The following is a 9,144-nucleotide window of genomic DNA, read 5'->3' as shown; positions in this document are numbered from 1 at the left end:
TGAAATATTCCTTAGCAAAGCTATCTATAGAAAAACCGTATAGCGCTATCTTGGCTCAGTAGTAAAACGTTTTAGAGGTGCATAGGTTTTGGACTCTTAAAGAGAAGACAAAATATTTGCTATTTCAGCCTTTTTAGCTATCAGATTGCTGTCTATAATAGCTGTACATAAAAATGCTTCATAGTAATGTAGGAATTTTATTCAAAACATTTCTGGCTTCATGTGAACTATGAAATTATGCATTTCAGTCAATTTAGGTTTTAATTTTGAACTTTTATCTGCGCCTTCAGAATAGAATTGCATTCAGATTTTAATTTGTAATTAGTGGACGTGTGTGTGTGTGTGTGTGTGTGTGTGTGTGTGTGTGTGTGTATCCCTCTTTCTTTTTCTCTCCCCCGCCCCCAGGAGTTTGATCCTAACCAGTTCAAAGCTGACTGAGCCTTCCATCCTTTTGGGGTTGGTGAAATGAGGACCCAGATTGTTGTGGGCAATAAGCTGGCTCTGGAACCTCTTAGAGAGAGCTATAAAGCACTACGAAGCAGTATATAAGTCTTAGTACTCTTGCTATGAGTGCTAGCAGTTTGTACATGTTCTACATGTTAAATCCACAGATCTAATGTAAAATGCCAGCATTAATGGTTGCATAAAACACATCATTTACTGATAGATAGTAAAAGGTGAAAGTATATTATCTTTCAGATTTAAACAAAATGCTTGTGTTTGACGAATTATTGAATTATTTCTGCATAGTGCAGTCCACTACTGATTTGATACAGTATTTCTTCCGGGTTTAGTTTTTAAGAACAAAGGCACAATATATACATATACATATACATATACATAAACATATACATATACATATACATACATACATACATACATACATACATACATACATATATATATATATATATGTAGGTCTTTGGTTATTCGGGTCTTCTCCCACGTAAAATTGGAAGTGTCTAGAATGATATTTCCTTCAAGATTCTCAGCTACAGTCCAATCATCTTCTCAGCAGCCTTCCCCGAAAAAGAAAAGTTAGAGACTGGTCAATAGTTATTGAAAACTTTTGAGTCAAAGAATTAACTTTTGAGAAGGGAATTAGATCTAAAATAGATCTAATTCTATTTTAGCTTGGTACTGCATTTTACAACTTTCTTGTCAAAGTTAAATTTATATTATGTTTTATTGATCCCATATGTCATTCTAATAAGATGTTGTCTAATATATGCCCAAGGTCTTCACATCACATACCTTGTCCATTTTCAGATTGGTATATTTTTCTTCTCATGATGGCGGGGGTGGAGAATCACATTTGTTTAATATTCTGCTCCCCCTTTTGCAACTTCACTAGTTACTTAAAAAAAAACCTCCATTCTTTCTCATATATTTTTCCTATCAACTATAATAACAATTGCAGGAACTTAATTACTTTTAGCAGTTATCTGACAGTTTTGATAAAGCTGTTTCTTTAAGTAGAACTAACACATCTTGATTGTATAAGCCACAAGAGTAACTTTGCATTTGTTTCCCAGACTAATTAATAACTCAGACAAATACAAGAGATTGTATGTGTTAATATGAGGTTGGGTGTCTTTTACGTTTTTCAAAGTTGAAGGGGGAATTGTAATTAATCATTTATTAAAAAGATGCAAATTAGTGGTAGACAGAGTGTGATTAAGGGGGCAAAATGTGCATGTACACATAGATGGGTATATATTCAAGTAAAATAAACAGATAATGGGGAAACCCCCCAACATCATACAAGAAGCTATTGATGTGTAACAGACTGCTAGAATTTGTGGACAGAGGCAGGTTAAAGAAAGCTGAATTACCAGCCTCAGGTTATCCCTATAGAATTAGCAGAGTGACGCTGGGAATCTGCATTCAAAGTATTTATTAGATCCCATCAGTAAAATGTGATTTAAAAATAGATTACTGGGGGAGAGGTAGGAATTCAACCTATAAATTAGTACAAATTAGAGAAAGTTATTATAGCTAGACTATATGAGGGCTAGGCAGATTAAATGTGCTGCTATTACTTTTCCCTTGTGATGCAAATAGTGCCATATTGTGATGGCATTAAGCTGGCACAATAAGATTTATTTTTCAGTTGGTAAATATAGTCCAGTAAGATTTTGACTTTGAGAACATGACACATGATGCTCAACCCAATTAAGTTAAAGGGCTTACCTGCATAATTATGTAATCCTGTTTATGCAAATGAATCTGAATCAGGCTAAATCTAAATACTTTGCTAACTGTAGGGACTATTAAATAGGTTTAACTGCAAATACTGGGAGTTAGCTTGGATACCGTAAGTGATCCATTCACTTGCCTTTCTTTTATGCAATGGGCAAACAATAGAACACTCATTTCAGGATCCTTTGATATAAACCTGTAAAATTATTTTTAAAAAATAATGCTAACTAATTTTGGGGGGGGGGGGGTTGAGAGAGGGAGTATCAACACAGGAAACCATATCCAGCCCTGGACATGGAAATGATTGACAGAGTAATAGCTCTTTCTTGATTCTTTGTGGGTGTTGCATGGTTGTTCTTAGTTGGTGAAGTGATTGGTGGATTCCAATAACCAATAAGGCTCTGACATGCTAATTACTTATGTGACACCCTCCCACCCACCCCCCCAAGCAGTTCAGCATCCAATGTCTTAAGAGGGACAACTAGGTTAAGAGACATCTAGACCACTGCTGGCAATCTGTAAAAAGCTAAGATGATCAAACATAAGCTAACTCCATGATTAGAACCTATTTCATGGCAATAAGGGCCGCAAAGCGTAAATTATTTCTTCGCCTTTCGTATCTGCAGATATCCACCCAATGGCCCTACTTTGGGTGATTCAGTCCTTCCTAGGAGGAGTAATTCTGAAGTCTATCTTCAGGTTGCCGTGAAGAAGATGCTGATCATCTGGTGGATAAAGTCACTTGGATTCACTCTGCATTGCCCTCCAGCCTTCATGTAGGGATAATAGGGCTACAGGGGTTGAGACTTGCATGATTATCTGGAGGAGTTCAAGCCTGTTGAACTTCAGGAAATAGGATACTCCCAATTCCCCCAATTTTCCATCTCCTTAACAATGAGGTTAGTTCATCCATTTTGTATTAGATGAATGCCCTTCCAGGCTTATCTGCACCTTTTTCAGTCAGTATTCAGGCCAGGACATGGGGCAGACATGGCATAGATTGTGCTTTTGAATGACCTTTGGCAGGAATGGGGTTGGTGTAGTGCATCCATTCTTGCTCTTCTTGATCTCATGGTGTCCTTCATGGTATCCTTCTGAACCAGCTTCAAGAAATAGGGGTAAGGACCATGGTGTTGTGCTAGTTATCCTCCTTCCTCTGGATTAAGTTCCAGTCAGTGTTGACAGGAGAGAAGTCTATCCCATGACCCTTATTTTGTGGAATGCTGTGGGGCCCAGTCCTCCCCACTCAATTAACAACTACATGAAGCCACTGAGTGAGGTGATCCAATAATTTAAGGACCATTAATATGCTAATGATACCCAGCTTTATATCTCCATTTTAAGAGGCGCAGTGGCTCTGTGGTTTAATGATGCTGGAGTCTCTGCTCCAGCAGTTCAAGACCTAGCACTATGTGGCAGGGTAGGCTCCTCATCATTTACCTCAGCTTCTGTCCACCTAATAGTTCAAAATCATGTTCTATTATAAGTAGATAAATAGGTGCTCCTTCGTGAGAAGACAAGTTGGTGCTCTATGCAGCGAGATTCCTGCTGGCTCTGAACATTCCCAGTTGCAGTGCCCATTTGTAAGATGGCTCTGGAGAGGGAGAGGGCCTTGGATGACCTGCAGGAAGAGCTGCTTGACTTTATTTCTGGTATGAAGCCAGCTCACCCTCCTATGGCCCTTGGGAATCATGCAAGCATTTCCTACATTTCCTCTCGGACTTCTGGTTGACGTCGCGGCACTAAAACAACTAAAAGAGGGGCTCCACAAACTTGCACCGAATCCCTTCATTGGAGGGCTCCATAAGGGGCTAAAGTCACCCTGTAGGGGTGACGAAGAGTGGAGGGGTGCCCTGCAGATCATGAAGAGCAGTGGCTCTGCTGCTTGAGCCAGAACTAATTCCCTCTCATCTGATGACAAGGAGGACAGGCAGCCATTATGGCTGCTGTGAAGCTGGGGAATCTGAAGAAACAAAGACTGTGTTGGAATGGTGTGGATGAACAGTGACTGGAACTGGGTGAGGTGACATTTTTTACCTGAAACCTACCCTAAAGAAAATAAACTCTGGAAAAGGGACTCTTTGAAGAGTTTGTTTAAGCGGTGAACAATTACAGAGAGAAAAATCATAGACCCGAAAGAAAAGAAAAGGATATTAAGAAGAGAGCGGAAAACCTGTAAAAACACAGAAAGATTGGAGCCCTAATTTTTATTGGCAATAAGGCATTTTAAAATGCTGGAATGACTTGTCAGAATTTTGATTATTTGTTTGAATAAATACAAATGGATCCTGTTAGAATCTATGCAATATTGAAGTTAAATGGAAGACACCATCTACTGGTGAATGGAATATATTACATCCCTACAACCCTGAGAAAAATACTGATAAAACAGAGGAGAAAGTGGAAATAATACCTGGAGGACTGCTATTGCTTTATACTTATCTATTCCATGACTGAGTAAATGGTTTCCAGATCAACTTTCTGAGGACAAAAATAATTGAGACTCTGGGATAGAACATTGACAGACTACTGAGCTATATTTGGACTTATCAAAAAAGAAGGCAAGATGTTTCAGCAGGGGGAAATAAGCAGGTTGCAAAAAGAATTGATGTTTCAAAGAATCATTATACTATGACAAGGAATTACAGGGAGATAATGGACTTAATGAATAACATAAATGGGAAGTTAGAAAGCGCTCTACAAGGGATGATGAATAATGATCAAAAATAGAGGAAATAGAGGAGACAATGGAGAGACCAGGGGAAAAGACAGAACTAAATAAACAAACAAAACAAGAAAATAAGAGGGAGAAGGTAATAAAAACTTATGAAGCAATTCAGGAAAAATACATGCTAAAAGATCAAAAAATGATACTAGATAAACAGAAAGATATATTTGAAAAGAAAATGGAGAGTTGGGCAGATCCTCTGGAGATTTGGCCACAAAAGATAGCAGAGATGGAAGAAATACTTAAATTAAACAGGAAAGATGTAGATAGAGAAGAAGACCCATGGGAGGAATTTGGGAGGCAAGTCAAAAAACGAATAAGAATTGAAATATTAAAACAGGCAGGAGATGACGGATAGAGGAAATGTGTTACAAGAACACAAGATTGGCTTTGCTAGAATAGAGCTAGAATAGAGGCAGACACAAGAAATAGGGAAAATATTATTATGCACATTTTAAATATATATTAAAGTAATAGCTAGACATAAAGATTAGAGGTTGAAAGATGGTGATATTATATATGTTCTAACGATACTGTTATTGTTATTAGAACGGGGGACTAAAATGTTGAACAATTAAATAATGAAGGCTTATATTTTAATACAAATATGTATAAGAATATTATTACAATTACATAAGCATGATTTAAATAACAAATAATATTAATACCTGAAAATAAGACCCTGTCTTATTTTTTTAAAACCCTGAAATAAGCTATTGAAGTAGCTTATAATAGTAGTAATAAGCTATTACTACTATTGAATACTACTGTATTCAAATGAATAATACCCAGATGCCTCACTGTTCATGTATTGATATTGATCTATATTTTTTAAAAAAGGGGGAAAAAAGCATTGTGGTCTCCTGGCTAATGTAACAAAACCATATGCTAATAATAATCTCCACCCTGGTCTGCTCTATGTTCTGTTCTCCATGTCTGCTAGCTGCAGGGACCTCATTGGGGCACAATGGACATAGGCTCAATGCAAGCAAGACTGAGTGGCTTTGGGTGCTTGGGTCTTCCAGTACCAAGGTTTTTTCACATCTGGTCCTGTATGGAGCAGCAATGCCTCATAGGGACCTGGTGCGCAACCTGGAGGTCTTCTTGGACTAATGGCTCCTGCTGGAAGAACAGATGGTAGCTGAGCTTGAGAGAACTTTTGTATACCTTCAGGATGTGTGCCAGTTTAACCCTGGAGGCTTTACCCACTGCCACTTATGATTTCCTGTTTGGACTACTGCAATGCACTCTATCTGGTGTGCCCTTGAAAAGCATTTAGAAGCTTTAGCTGATACAGAATGCAGCTGTGCATGTTGTAAATTATGTCAGCTATTCAGCACATACAATGTAACTTCTTCAGGGGTTGCCAATGTGTTTCAGATGCAATTCAGGTGCCTTCTCTGCCATAGCCCTGCCCTCTGGAACATTGTCCCTCCAGAAATTAGGATGGCACCGACCCAGCTGGCCTTTTGGAAGTCAATGTGCCCAGGTCTGGGTTACCCAAGTATGTGAAGGACCCCATTTCCTGATTATGTTGACACTGAAGGCTTATAATATCTCTTGGCTGCTATTTGTATTTAATTTCTTTTTAGTATTATTTAACTGCTTTGTCTTTTATGATTGTTCATTACCCAGGGTCACTGGTTAGAAATGGGCAGCTATGTGAATTGAATCAATCAATAGATCATATTCACCACAATGTAGATGAATAAATACATTAAAACTATTTTTCTATTAGATTATTTCATTCATAATGTCCATAAATTGGTTTAATCTAATTTAATCTCATATTAGAACTCCCTTGCATATCAAAATCTGTAGTTGCCTCCATTTTGTAATGCAGTCTGCACCTAAAAAGTGTACACAAAATATATACATTTACATAAGTACACATTTTGTTGTAGCAAAATCTCAGGCAAAACTAAACCGAATTAACCTATTAAAAAGTGTTCAAATTAGGATGTGTGCACAAAAATTGGACCAAAGATGCAGAGTTATTCTTATCAATTGTGTGCAAACATTTTCTTAATTTACAAGATGTCTTGGAAAATAAATACATGATTAGTGAAATGAGAAATAGGAAAATCCTGGGCCTCTCCCTTAACAAGCTTCAGAAAAATCCGACAATGAACGAACATGGTTTATTTTAGCTAAGCTTGACAAAGAGATTTGAAGCGTAGGGGGTTAAATGTGGGTCAAACTGTCTGAAGCTCTGTCTGCTGTGTATGTTTTGCTTATAACTTAACTGTCAATATCTGCAAAGTTAAATTAATTGGCAGTGAGATGAAGCTGGTTCACAAGGATTTCTTGAGCTCTTGAATGTTGTGGAGGCTTATAGTTGTGGAGGAGGAAAACTAGTGCGTCTGTCACTAAGAAGCTCTCGCGTTCTGGCATTTTGCCCAGCAGCCTGAGCAGGAAGGATGCAGAAAGAAAAAGAGACCATTAAGACTGATGTGTTTTTTTTTTAATGTATGAAAATTTACATGATTAGTCCACCTAAATACAGTATGTGGTTTGGGATTATCTGAAGCAACATGTCTGCCATCGTTAGTAATATCTGCAGTATTAATATCCCAAACCTTTGCTATGTATTTCCAAACAAACAATAATTACTGTCAGAAGCGGATGAGAGAAGTGATAGTATCATTTTCAGAAATTAAGCTTTAGATCTGCTTGTGCATCTAGGATTTGGGACCAGGGTTTAAAACTAGGTTTAAGTAGTTAGTTTTTAACCCTTAAATTTGCTTTAATCTTTATGGCACCCATAACTTGAATGAAAAGAAGGGGAGGGGGGGAACTGGTGCTCTGAGAAAAACCTGGGAGATTTGGGTGAAGTAGTAATTAAAAACTGGCTCATAATATATTATGTTTTTTGCTATTTCTACACCAGCAATGCTATGCAATATAAATCATTAGGGTTATGCAGCACCTCAGATCCCAGAGGAGCAAGATAAGGAAAGATATGCAGTGAATGGCTTCTAGAATTCTAACCTTTTCAAAGTGGATCTTCTGGATCTCGTGATCAAGAAGGAAGCAGGAAGCCAAGTAAGTTTGGATCACCTGCCAACTTCCCTTGCTGTTTCTGAACTGCCTGTTCCACAGGAAGGCAATGAGGGAATTGGAGATTTTGTTCTCAGCGTGCCTGATGGATATGCCCCATCTCTTTACCATCTTCTCCCCATGGACCAAATTTTGTTCCACGCTGTTCGGTTTTTGGCTCCCTTATGGCAGGATCCCAATCCCTGCATTAAAGTGCTGTTGACTTAGGAACAAGGAGTTTTGGGTGGGCACGTCGGCAGCATTGGAATTATACAGCTCGCCTCCACAGCCACAGTGTGAACCTGGCTAAAGCCACATTATGTTTAAGGCTGAAGTTCTCAAACTGTGCACCGCAGCACCCTAGAGTGTCACAATTAAAATTCAAGGGTGCCATGGGATGTTTACATTGTTGAGGGAAACACAGCAACAGTCACCATCTCTTGGAAACCGCATGAACTGCTAGACTAGCTGTGCTGGGTCCCGTCCCTCGTCCCCCCACCCCGCAAATTTAAACTGCCCTGTAGCATCCCTATGACACAGCGTTTCTCAAGTCCACAGTTACCAAAGTATCTATTGGAGTGTTCCAGGGTGCAGTTTGGGAACTGCACTAAGGATGCCATGGACTGAGGAAGTTTGGGAACTCTGGTTTCAAGGAGCTGCCAGCAGTGTCTCCATAAGCCCTACGAATGATCTCTGAAATTTTCTTTTGAGGACAGGTGGTCCTTGATGTATTTCCCTTCCTATGCATAAAATGACCAACTTGGGGATCTCAATGGTTAACCTGGCTTGCCTCATTATACAAACAATTGTCCTTTTAAAATAATGGTTCTACAGTCAAAGCAATACACTTTATATTAAGGAAAATTACCAATTTAAGTAGTTGATAATGCAGAAATAGTGAAAGGGCCCAGATTTTTTTTAACACATGGTTTTGGTGGTGAACATGCACATCTATCTATTATGCCATAAATAAGGATAAGAATATTTGACATAATACACCTGTCTATAATCTTATTTGATAATATATGGCCAGGTGCCATCATAACTCATACTAAATATTATAGATCTAAATATGCGGATCTGGATGGGGAGAAACAGGCTCAACCCATCCAAGACCAAGTGGCTGTGGTTTCCGACGTCCCAATATAGTCAGTTGGTGCCATCACTGACTATTG

This window comes from Pituophis catenifer, unplaced genomic scaffold (assembly GCF_029215685.1).
Source record: "Pituophis catenifer annectens isolate HBS135680 unplaced genomic scaffold, rPitCat1.0.hap2 SCAF_3, whole genome shotgun sequence".
NCBI lineage: Eukaryota > Metazoa > Chordata > Lepidosauria > Squamata > Colubridae > Pituophis > Pituophis catenifer.
The sequence above is the reverse complement of the archived record's forward strand: the minus strand, read 5'-3'. Positions refer to the sequence as shown.